We start from the raw sequence: 9,940 nt of genomic DNA on the forward strand, positions 1-9,940 counted from the left end.
AGAGAGTGATTTATAAAACATTCAAACATTGACCTTTGACCTACACACACCCACACATCCACACTCACACATGGATCGAATTCCTGAGTCATAAAAAACAGGCCTCAAGCCTGGCAGTGGTGGTGCATACCTTTAATCCCAGCACTTTGGAGGCAGAGGCAAGGCAGATCTCCAAGTTCAAGGCGATCCTGGTCTATAGATTGATTTCCAGGACAGCCAAGGCTGCTTAGAGAAACCCTGTCTCCAATAAAATAAAATAAAATAATTAGATTTCAAAATCTCTATTGTTTTTAAATAGACAACTGTGATTGAAGAAAATACAGTTCATGTATCCCAGTGATATTCTCACCCACTAAAGTAATATGTTTTTTTTCCTTATAGTGACTAAAGCAACTTTTTTAAATTTAATTTTATATAACAGTCCAATTAAATGAAAACAAACATTTATACACAATATTTGGGAATTTGGGCGTCGTTCGTTCTTTCCAAACTACTTCCTGCTGGTAAGGGGCGCTGTCTTGGGGGATTCGAAGAAGATTCAGATATCCTGGCTGTAGTCTGTAGGGCTGTTTTGTCCAGCTGTTTGGAATGTAGGATCAGCTTGTACTCTGTTTCAGGCAGTCTGGCTTGATCAAACCACATTAGTCTGGAAGGAATCCACATCTTTTCATTTTCTGTAGAAACAAAAATAGAAATCCTTTTCCCCAGTAACTTGTCCTTCAACTTAAATTTTGGAGTCAAAGCATTTTTTTTTTAGTTTAATATATTATTTTACATGTCGATCCCAGTTCCCTCTCCCTCCCTCCAACTTTTAACCTAGAAAAATCATCAGCAGAAACTTCAAAACCGATTGAATTTTAGTCCCCAAAGCAGTGCTTGTATTTAAATGCTAAGGCATTTTTTTTTAAAACTTAAAATGACACCACCAAACTATACATGCTTTAGATGTTCTACCCCATCACCTAAGAACAAAACATGATGAATTAGCCACCTTTGTTATACTTCCCATGTCCTCTACCAGCAGCCTATTCCAATTTCAAATCACACACATTGAGAACCCCGTCCATCTCAGTGTCATCTACATCCCTCTAGAAACTTTACAAGAGAGGAATGGACAGCATAGGCCCCCACGAGTGACCCTAGTTATACTGGCTTGAGATCATTCATGTTAGAGAATCTCAATGCAACCCCTGCATATGCAGGACTTTTCAAACAGGCCCAAGTATTCCATGCATCTCACGGAAAGAGCAGGCCATAGGAACTCATGGGGAAAGGTGTGTGGTTCAGGGGGTACTGGGAGGACAACGATGAGCTCAATTTTAATACAAAATAATGTTCCTCTTCTCCACTTCCTCAGCTCTGTAATGTTATGGAAAGCAGAACAGATTGCCTTCCTGGTGCCTCCTATATGCCCCTTATCATGACTGACATTATCCTGTTAAGTGAGAGGGAGGAAAATAAGAAGGGAGGAAGGAAAGGCCCACCAACAAATCTTCCTGTGGAGACAACATGTACTCACTATGACAGTACATGAGGAGGTGTGAGCAGAGTAAGAAGTGCACTCCCCACCAATCCTTGGAATTTCTTCATTTAGACATCGATGGAGACCAATGTTTCCTGTCACCTTGAGATAACTGCAAAAACCTCCCACATGAAAGAAGTGTTCTTATTTGGTCTAAATGATAAAAACCTGGAGTTAGATAGAGGAAAATGCTGAGAGATCATAGAGTGGAGGCAAACCATCACAATACCTGACCTCCTTAGTGTCTCTGCAGAAGAGAGAATGAGTTCCTGTTTCTCCTTGCTTGTATCCTCTTTCTGCCCTGCTACCTCACTTCCTGTCTGTCTGTACAGACCTCCAGACCTCTATGGTTAGCTAGTGGCAAGCTCCATTCTCTGATCTTCAGGTACACTTTTTTTTTTTTTTTACAGGCACTTTATCATCACATGAAGTGTTTCTCAGTTGCTTTTTTTTTCTTGTTTGTGTGTATACATTATTATAATTTTAGTATCCTTATTTATGATTTTGTTTTAACTTTTTCAGTTAATTCAGAAGGTAATGGATATCAATGTGGCATTTTATACACATAAGACATTTAATTTTTCATTGTTCTCATTCATCTCCCTCCTTCATTGCCCTCTTTATCCTGGTTTATATTTTGCTGCTCCCAAATGCTTCTCCCTTCTGTTTTCATAGTACATCTTACCCCCAGACTTCATTCTTTGTCTTAACAGTTAAATATCTAATTTCATCAACACACACACACACACACACACACACACACACACACACTTACTTTAAATGTACATTCCTCAAATGAGCAAATCCATATGGTGCTTGATTTTCTGGGTCTGGCTTCTTCACTTAGAATAATGATCTTCAGTGTAACACAGTTTCCTGTATATAATATGATTTCATTTTTTTTGTGGTGGCTTTATAAAACTTTATTGAGTAAGTTTACTGTATTTTCACTATTCATTCATCTGTTAATGGACATCAAGGCTAGTTCCATTCCCTAGATACATGAACAATGCAAGAGCAAACATGGGTCTACGTGTGTGTGAGTGTGTGTGTGTGTGTGTGTGTGTGTGTGTGTTATGGTTGTATTGGGTCTTAATATATACCCAAAAAATATATAGCTTGGATGTATGTTAGATAAGTTTCAATTATCTAAAATTTCCACATAAACTGACATAGTGCTTGCTTGAGTTTAAATTTCTTCCAGTGATGTAGAAAGGATCCTTTCCCCTCAACATTCTTACCAGAATTTTTTTTTGATTGTTATTTTCCTTATGATAGCCAGTTAGAGCAGGGTAAGACAGATTCTTTTCTTTCTGATTTTTTTATTTGTATTTTTCTCGTTTTACATATCAACCCCAGTTCGTTCTCTCTCCCTCTTCTTTCGACTTCCCTACTTCCCACTCCCATTCACTCCCCAGAGAGGGTAAGGCCTTCCTTGGGGAGTTCAGAAAATCTGGCATACCAAGTTGATGCAGGAATAAGCCCCTTCCACCATGTTTAGGCTGAGCAAGGTATCTCACCATACCATAAGGAATGGGCTCTAAAAAGCTACTTCATGCAACTGGTATAGTTCCTGGTCCCATGGCCAGCTTTTCCCACTTCCCCCCAACTGATCAAGCAAGCAATATAACTGTCACCTATATTCAGAAGGCCTAGTTCAGTCACAGGCAGGTTCCCCAGCTACCAGTCCAGAGTTGGTGAGTTCCCACTAGCTAGGGTCAGCTGTCTCCTTGGTTTCCCCCATCATACTCATGATGTCCCTTCTTGTTCATTTGATCCCTCCTCCCTCTCTTCGACTAAACTCTAGGAGTTCAGCTCACTACTTGGCTGTGGATCACTGCATCTGGTCCATCAGTTACTGGATGAGGTTCTATGATGACAATTAAGCTAATCTGATTACAGGCGAATTTCTCTAGCATCAGGTTTCTCCCTAATCCCATAATGGTTCCTTCTATCAAGATATCTCTTTCATGCTCTTCCCCTCTGCTCCTCCCCCAACTGGGTCTTCTTGATGCCTCATGTTCACATCTCCCATCCCTTTCCTTTTATCCCCCTTCTAGTTTACCCAGGAGATCTTAACTAGTTTCCCTTCCTGGGACCTTCCATGTGTGTGTCCCTATTAGAGTTTGCCTTTCCTCTAGGCATTTCATGTTGTATAAATTTCTTCCATCCCCTAAGTTTATTTTTATCTACTTGAACTATATGCATTTGGGCTCCTTACACATCTCCAGAAACAAAGTGTTTGGAGGTAATTAAAGATAAATGAATAGCCTTTCAACTAAAAGCTTTGCTTTCTAGATATAAAGTCAGGAAAATATACCCAAATCCAGCCTTTCACATGATATTGGATGACCCATAAGATACAAATGACCTTATTCTATTTAATGTTTATTGTGGAAAATTAAAATGAAATACTTTTGGAAAGGAAACAAAATTCAAATTTCAATATCAATAAATGTGAGAATACAGTACATATGTATATATACATATATAGTCATTTTCATATTCTCTGTACAAAAAATTCAATAGTTGTGTTAAAAACTAATATAAGCCCCAAGCCTAAATATTCATTCTCTAGCTTTTTCCAGAACATTCTTGTTAGACCTTGGACTAGATCATTATACATTTTTTGTTTACTCCTGCAATTATTGTATATAAAATTGTTTCAAAGATCCAGATTTGCTGCTTCCTACCTCAGACTAGATATATTTTCAACTCTCCCTCAGAGAATGCATGGTGACTGGGCTATTGTGTAGCTATTGTCCCCTCACTGAAATGGTTCTTCCTAAAGGAGAGAAGAGGTACATAAGACTTAGGAACTTAGAAGATTCCCCAGGACTCCCCTGAGGGTCTACATGGGAGTGCACAGTGGCTGGGAGAGCACACTGCTGGTGGGGATGCAGAGAGCTCCAGTGATGTACTGTTGTGAGTCATCATCCATGGTGATGTGTTTCAGTAAGTAACACTATCAGCACATTGGTTAGCAAATGAAGACATCAGGCCTATAATTTCTTGACCTGTTGTTAAAGACTAAGCTGTGTTGACTAGACATTAGTTCATGTTTCCTGGGAAAAGTCATACAGCAAAATTGGCACCTGAACAGGGAGGGACAAACACATGCACAAGGTAAGTTTGGATGAAGTGGTATCAAAGTCCCTGAAACATATAAGATTTTCAAGACACATGACAAGGTGTACATGATCAGCAAACAATGCCTGGGACAGATGAAAGTCTTCTATAGTGCTCCTTAAACTGTGAAGGGAATTTTAGTTGTATAGCTTTTGAGAGATGCTTCCCATATTAGAGTGGACTTCTCAATAATACATCTTTGCGAGTCACCAATATTTCTATAAGTATCCCTTTTCACATAACATTGTAACTTATATAAACTCACTGGGTCACCAATCTGGACTTGGGTAGACTGTTTTCTTTGTTATGTTGTCAGGTCCTCATTTGGGGTAAATAGAAATTTTTTCATATCTCCCCAGGGGGGAAAATCACCCCAAAACACCTATGATCTCTGTCCTTGGAATATTGAACCAGAATGATTACATGTATTGGAGACCAATCTGAGCTACATAGCGACTTCCTGTCTAGCCTAGAATAGTTAGACTGTAAAATACAAAATCAGAAACAGCAAACCACCCATGACTTGGTGTATTTTTACTGTCTTTGGTGTTGGTGTGTATTTAATGGCTGCCTCAGAGTTTAATAGTATGTAATAGATACAAAAACTTCCTGACTTTCTATCTTTTGCTGGAAATGAACCAAACTAAAATTAGCTTTTAAATTATACTTCTAAAGAGTCTTGTAAATCAACAGGAAGATATGTACACCAATACAACCAACTTGACATAAACAAATGCTGTTGGTTTCTTTTCTTTTTTACATGTGTTGTCATGTTTACTGATACTGCCCTCTCCTAATTAACCTTAGTTTATAGAGCTGTGTCTCCATGGGAACACAACCTAACACTCCTTTCTAGATGATAGAGGACCCAAGCACCACGTCCAGGGCTGAAGGCTGCAATGGCATTTTCTCTGAGTAGGAAGAAGACAGCAGCTTCCCTTGCTCCCAGACTGCAGGGCTCTGAAGCTCACATTGAACCCACATGGACTGTGCGCTGCTGTAATGTGTCATTGCCTTTTCCTCCTGAGAATAATCTCTTATAATCTGTGTCAGTTGACAGGCTCACATCTTTCCTCACCCTCAGACTAACAAAAAGATGCTGTAGGGCAAGAAGGAAGAATACCTGAATTTAGTGAGTGCCTATATCGTGTTAAGTATCCTCTACATCAGTTCAAGTTGTTGTCCTTTCTAAGACCTGCCGTGGCCATGCTGTTTCTTCACAGCAACAGAAACCTTAGTTGAGATACATGCATTGAACCCTGTTCTGACTTCTGAAAGTAATCTTAGTTTGGAATTGGAAACTGAAGCCAGAGTTGGTAGAACTGAGAGGGTGGAACTATGTTGCTAAAGCGGGGCTGGAAGAGTGTTGTGACTGACTAAGTGAATTCACACAAAGATCATCAGAATGCAGTTCAGCTTCGTCTTCCTGTTCTTTTGCACTGATACTCTGCAGGTGCTGCTATGAGACACCTATCTGCCTGTATCCCATTGGGACCACCCACAAGCATCACACCTCTTTATATTACCATCATCTCTTTGTTGTTTTCCAAGCCACACTAGGGTTTAGTTGTATATAATGAGATTAAGCAGGTACACATTAGAGTGAAAATATAGCCCAGTGGTAGAATACTTGCCTCATATGGACAAGGCTGTGTTCAATCCCTGGCATTGTTGGGCAGGGAATGGAGGGACATGTTTAATATGGCTAGTATTAATTATCAACTTGATGCATAAGAGGCAGGCCTATGGGCATACATGTGAGGAATTGCCTAGGTTAAGATTGGCCTTTGAGAATGTTGGCAAGATATTGTTTTGATTAATTTATGTGGGAAGATACATCTTAACTGTGTGTGTGTGTGTGTGTGTGTGTGTGTGTGTGTGTGTGTGTATTCCCTGATCAGGATCCTAGATTGTATAAAGTGAAGATAGCAAGCTGAACACTAGAGTGCATATGGTAATTCATTGCTTTTTGCTGTTGGCGCTGGATATGACATGACTAGCTTTTCCAAGGTCCTGCTGCCTTGATTTTCTCCATAGAGATAGACTATAAAAGAAATTATGGGCTCCATAAGCTCTGAAATTGCTTTGTTGTAGTGTTTTTACACAGCAAAGAAGTTAAGACATTGTACCAACAAAGCATAATTAATAAAATAGTGCCTTTGTCCTTAAGGAAGTCTTGATAGAGTAGAGAGGCCCCTAAACATTACAAAACAATGCTATGTGGACTGGGATAAAGAATAGCAACGATATATCTGTAGTCAATGTGAGAAGGAGCAGGTGATAACAGATGCCCTTAAGGATAAGGTCAGCCTGAAAGGAAAAGGGTGCTGGAGCAGAGTTATCTCAGAAGTTTGCACACCAGCAAGGCATGCAACCTTGCACTGGTCATTGTTTACTGATACTTTTATAGAAAATCCCTCCTTTTATGCCACATTTTATTTTCTGAGAAAAAGCACCAGGCTGATTTGTTCTTCATCCAACAAGAGCCTCCCACATTTGACCTTTAAGTACCTATGTAAAAACAAGGTTTGGAAACTGCAAGGAACTCCCCATATCCATGGTCACTGACCCTACCTACTCTGTTACCGTACTCATCTTCCTTCTACACATTAACCAAAGGGTCTAGAATGTTACAGAGACAGGGTAAGGAGTCTGGTATGCAGAATAGCATCATGAAAAGCACACCTCAGCCAGGAAACAGAGGCTTGCAAGAGACATTTTGATTTTCTATTCAGCAGCAACTGCTGAGAAGTCTTGCTGGGAGTATTCCATCCAAACCTGTCACATCTTCATCTTCTGGGTAATTAACATTAATCTAAGAATATCTGAGCTTTTAACTAGAGCTAAAGAAGCATTAGAAACTAACAGACTCAGTTGTTTTGATCTTTACTAAGGAAGCAGACACCCACTGCTGGCAGCAGTAAGTGCTCAGTTATTGTAGGGGATCTTAGAACAAAGCACAACTTCCCTACATGTGGGCTCAGGGGTTAGGTGTGTAGTGCTTCATCCTTGTCCCTCTTCTGTGACCTGACTTCTCTCTATATGTTTATCTTCTTTCTCTGAAAATTAGTGAGAAAATGAATACCATCTCTAGAGTTAAATAAACTAGATCATTCTATGTATTTAAATCTACAAATATACCAGGCTTCCCCTTGGAATGCCACTATACTGAACGATAATTGTGAATGTTTAACAACTGACCAAAGTTCCAAGGCAATAACAGATAAAAATGATCTGTTGGAATGCCTGCAGGTCTGCTATGAAGAGAAATGGTTGTTGCCTTTGTTAACATTGCTTATGACATAATGCTCTGTTTGGCTAAGAAACTAAAACATATAAACTACCAAGGTCCCATGGACATTTTTGAGAAACTATTCTACATACTTTTCTTTTCAAAAATCTCTAAGGATTATCTCAAGATAAACATCAACGTGGGGTAATCTCAGGACCTGAGACTTTCCCAAGTATACTGAGATGTTACTACAAAGAACAACAACTGAGGGCTTTTTTTGGGGGGGGGAGGAGGAGAACTTTTCCTAAACTTTGTTAGACAGAACACAGCCAATAATCAAATGAACAAATAAGATATCACAAATTCTGGGAGAACACCTCAATTCATGGTCTAAATGTCCTCTCTTGGTTGTAATCTACATAAGACTGACTCCCTTATTTTATATTCCTCATCTGAGTAAAGATGAAAAGTAGATGAAAAAATATTAGGGCCTGAGAGCCTGTAGACATTTGCATCAATGAGAGGCTACAGAGAGAAGGAAGGGCAGAAGTAGCACAAAAACCCAGATCCAAAACTCATCTAGCAAACACACCCTCTGAATTTCAAGGCAGAAAAATTTCTATATGTCTTAGTAATCCAAGCACAATTTATTAGCCAAATCACTGGCATTTACCAAGATAAACTGGAGTTGACAAATTGTTGATTTAGATTTAAAAGTCAAGATAAAAATACAGTTGCTTCATGTTCTCTGTCATATGGAATCTAGATGTAATGCAAGAGATGACAGAAATGTGTATGAGAGAGAGGAGAGAGAGAAAAAGGTGGAGAGAGTGAAAGAGAAGCGAGAGACAAAGAGATAGAAAAGCTATTTGTAGAGGGTAATGGTAACATATGTAAGAGTGGGAGACATAATAATGCAACCAAATAACAATGATATACCTATACATAAAAGTGCCATAATAGTTTTGTAAGCTCACTAAAACCATTAACAATAAAATCATCAAAATAAAGCCTGTTGGAAATTTCTGGTATTGGGAAAAATCAGTTGAGCAACAGTTTTCATCTCTGACAATGTCAGCGAATGAAGCCTAGTTCTGTACATGTAGAAATACTATCACCTGGGGCCTAGGGAATCAGTTCAGTTGGTAAAGTGCTTGCCTACAAACCTGAGGACCCGATTTTAAGTCCCAGAAATCATATGTAAGGAAAAACAGCCAACAACAAAGCTGTGTCTGGTGATACACAGTTGCAATCCAGAGCTATAGATCCCCAAGGCTCATTGGCTGCACTCTCAGTCTAATAGAATACTCAATGAAAGAACATGTCTCAAAACCAGGTAGATGGCACCTGAGTAATACAACCCAAGGATGTTCTCTGTTTCCCACACTTGTATACACATGCATATGCACACACATACACACCACACCAACCACACCACACCACACCTCACAACACAGGAATGAATTTTTTTTTTTCCTCAGGTCTCCAGTCTGGTGGTTGGGGCAGAGCATCAGTTTGCTCCTTTGTTGCAGACAACGTGTTCCTTTCCTATGCCTTGTCCTGCCCCATCTACTTCCTCAGTCATCTGTTCATTCTTAGGAGTCTTGCTGAAATGGAGCATATTGTTCTGGGAGTATGCCCAACAGTAGAGGGACCACCTACCATGTATGAGGCCCTAGCTTCAATATACAGTATTTTGAAGGAGCATGTCTGTAGTTGATGGTTTCATTACTGTTTAGTCTTTGTGGGGCCCAGTTCCCAAAAACACACACAGAGGCGTATTCTTTTTTATAATTGCCTGACCTTCTTGGCTTATTTCTAGTCAGCCGTCCTTAACTTGAATTATCCTGACTACCTTTTGCCTCAGGGCTTTTATCTTTCTCTATTTATGTATATCTTGTTTTTTTTCCTCTTATTCCATGACGGGCTATGTAACGGGGTGGCTGGCCCCTGACCTATTCCTTCTCTGTTTCTCATTCCTAGGTCCTTTTATCTCCCAGGTTTTCCTATTTATTCTTTTTTTTTTTTTTTTTTTTTTTTTTTTTTTTTTTTTTAAG

This window comes from Phodopus roborovskii, unplaced genomic scaffold (genome assembly GCF_943737965.1).
Source record: "Phodopus roborovskii unplaced genomic scaffold, PHOROB, whole genome shotgun sequence".
Classification (NCBI taxonomy): domain Eukaryota; kingdom Metazoa; phylum Chordata; class Mammalia; order Rodentia; family Cricetidae; genus Phodopus; species Phodopus roborovskii.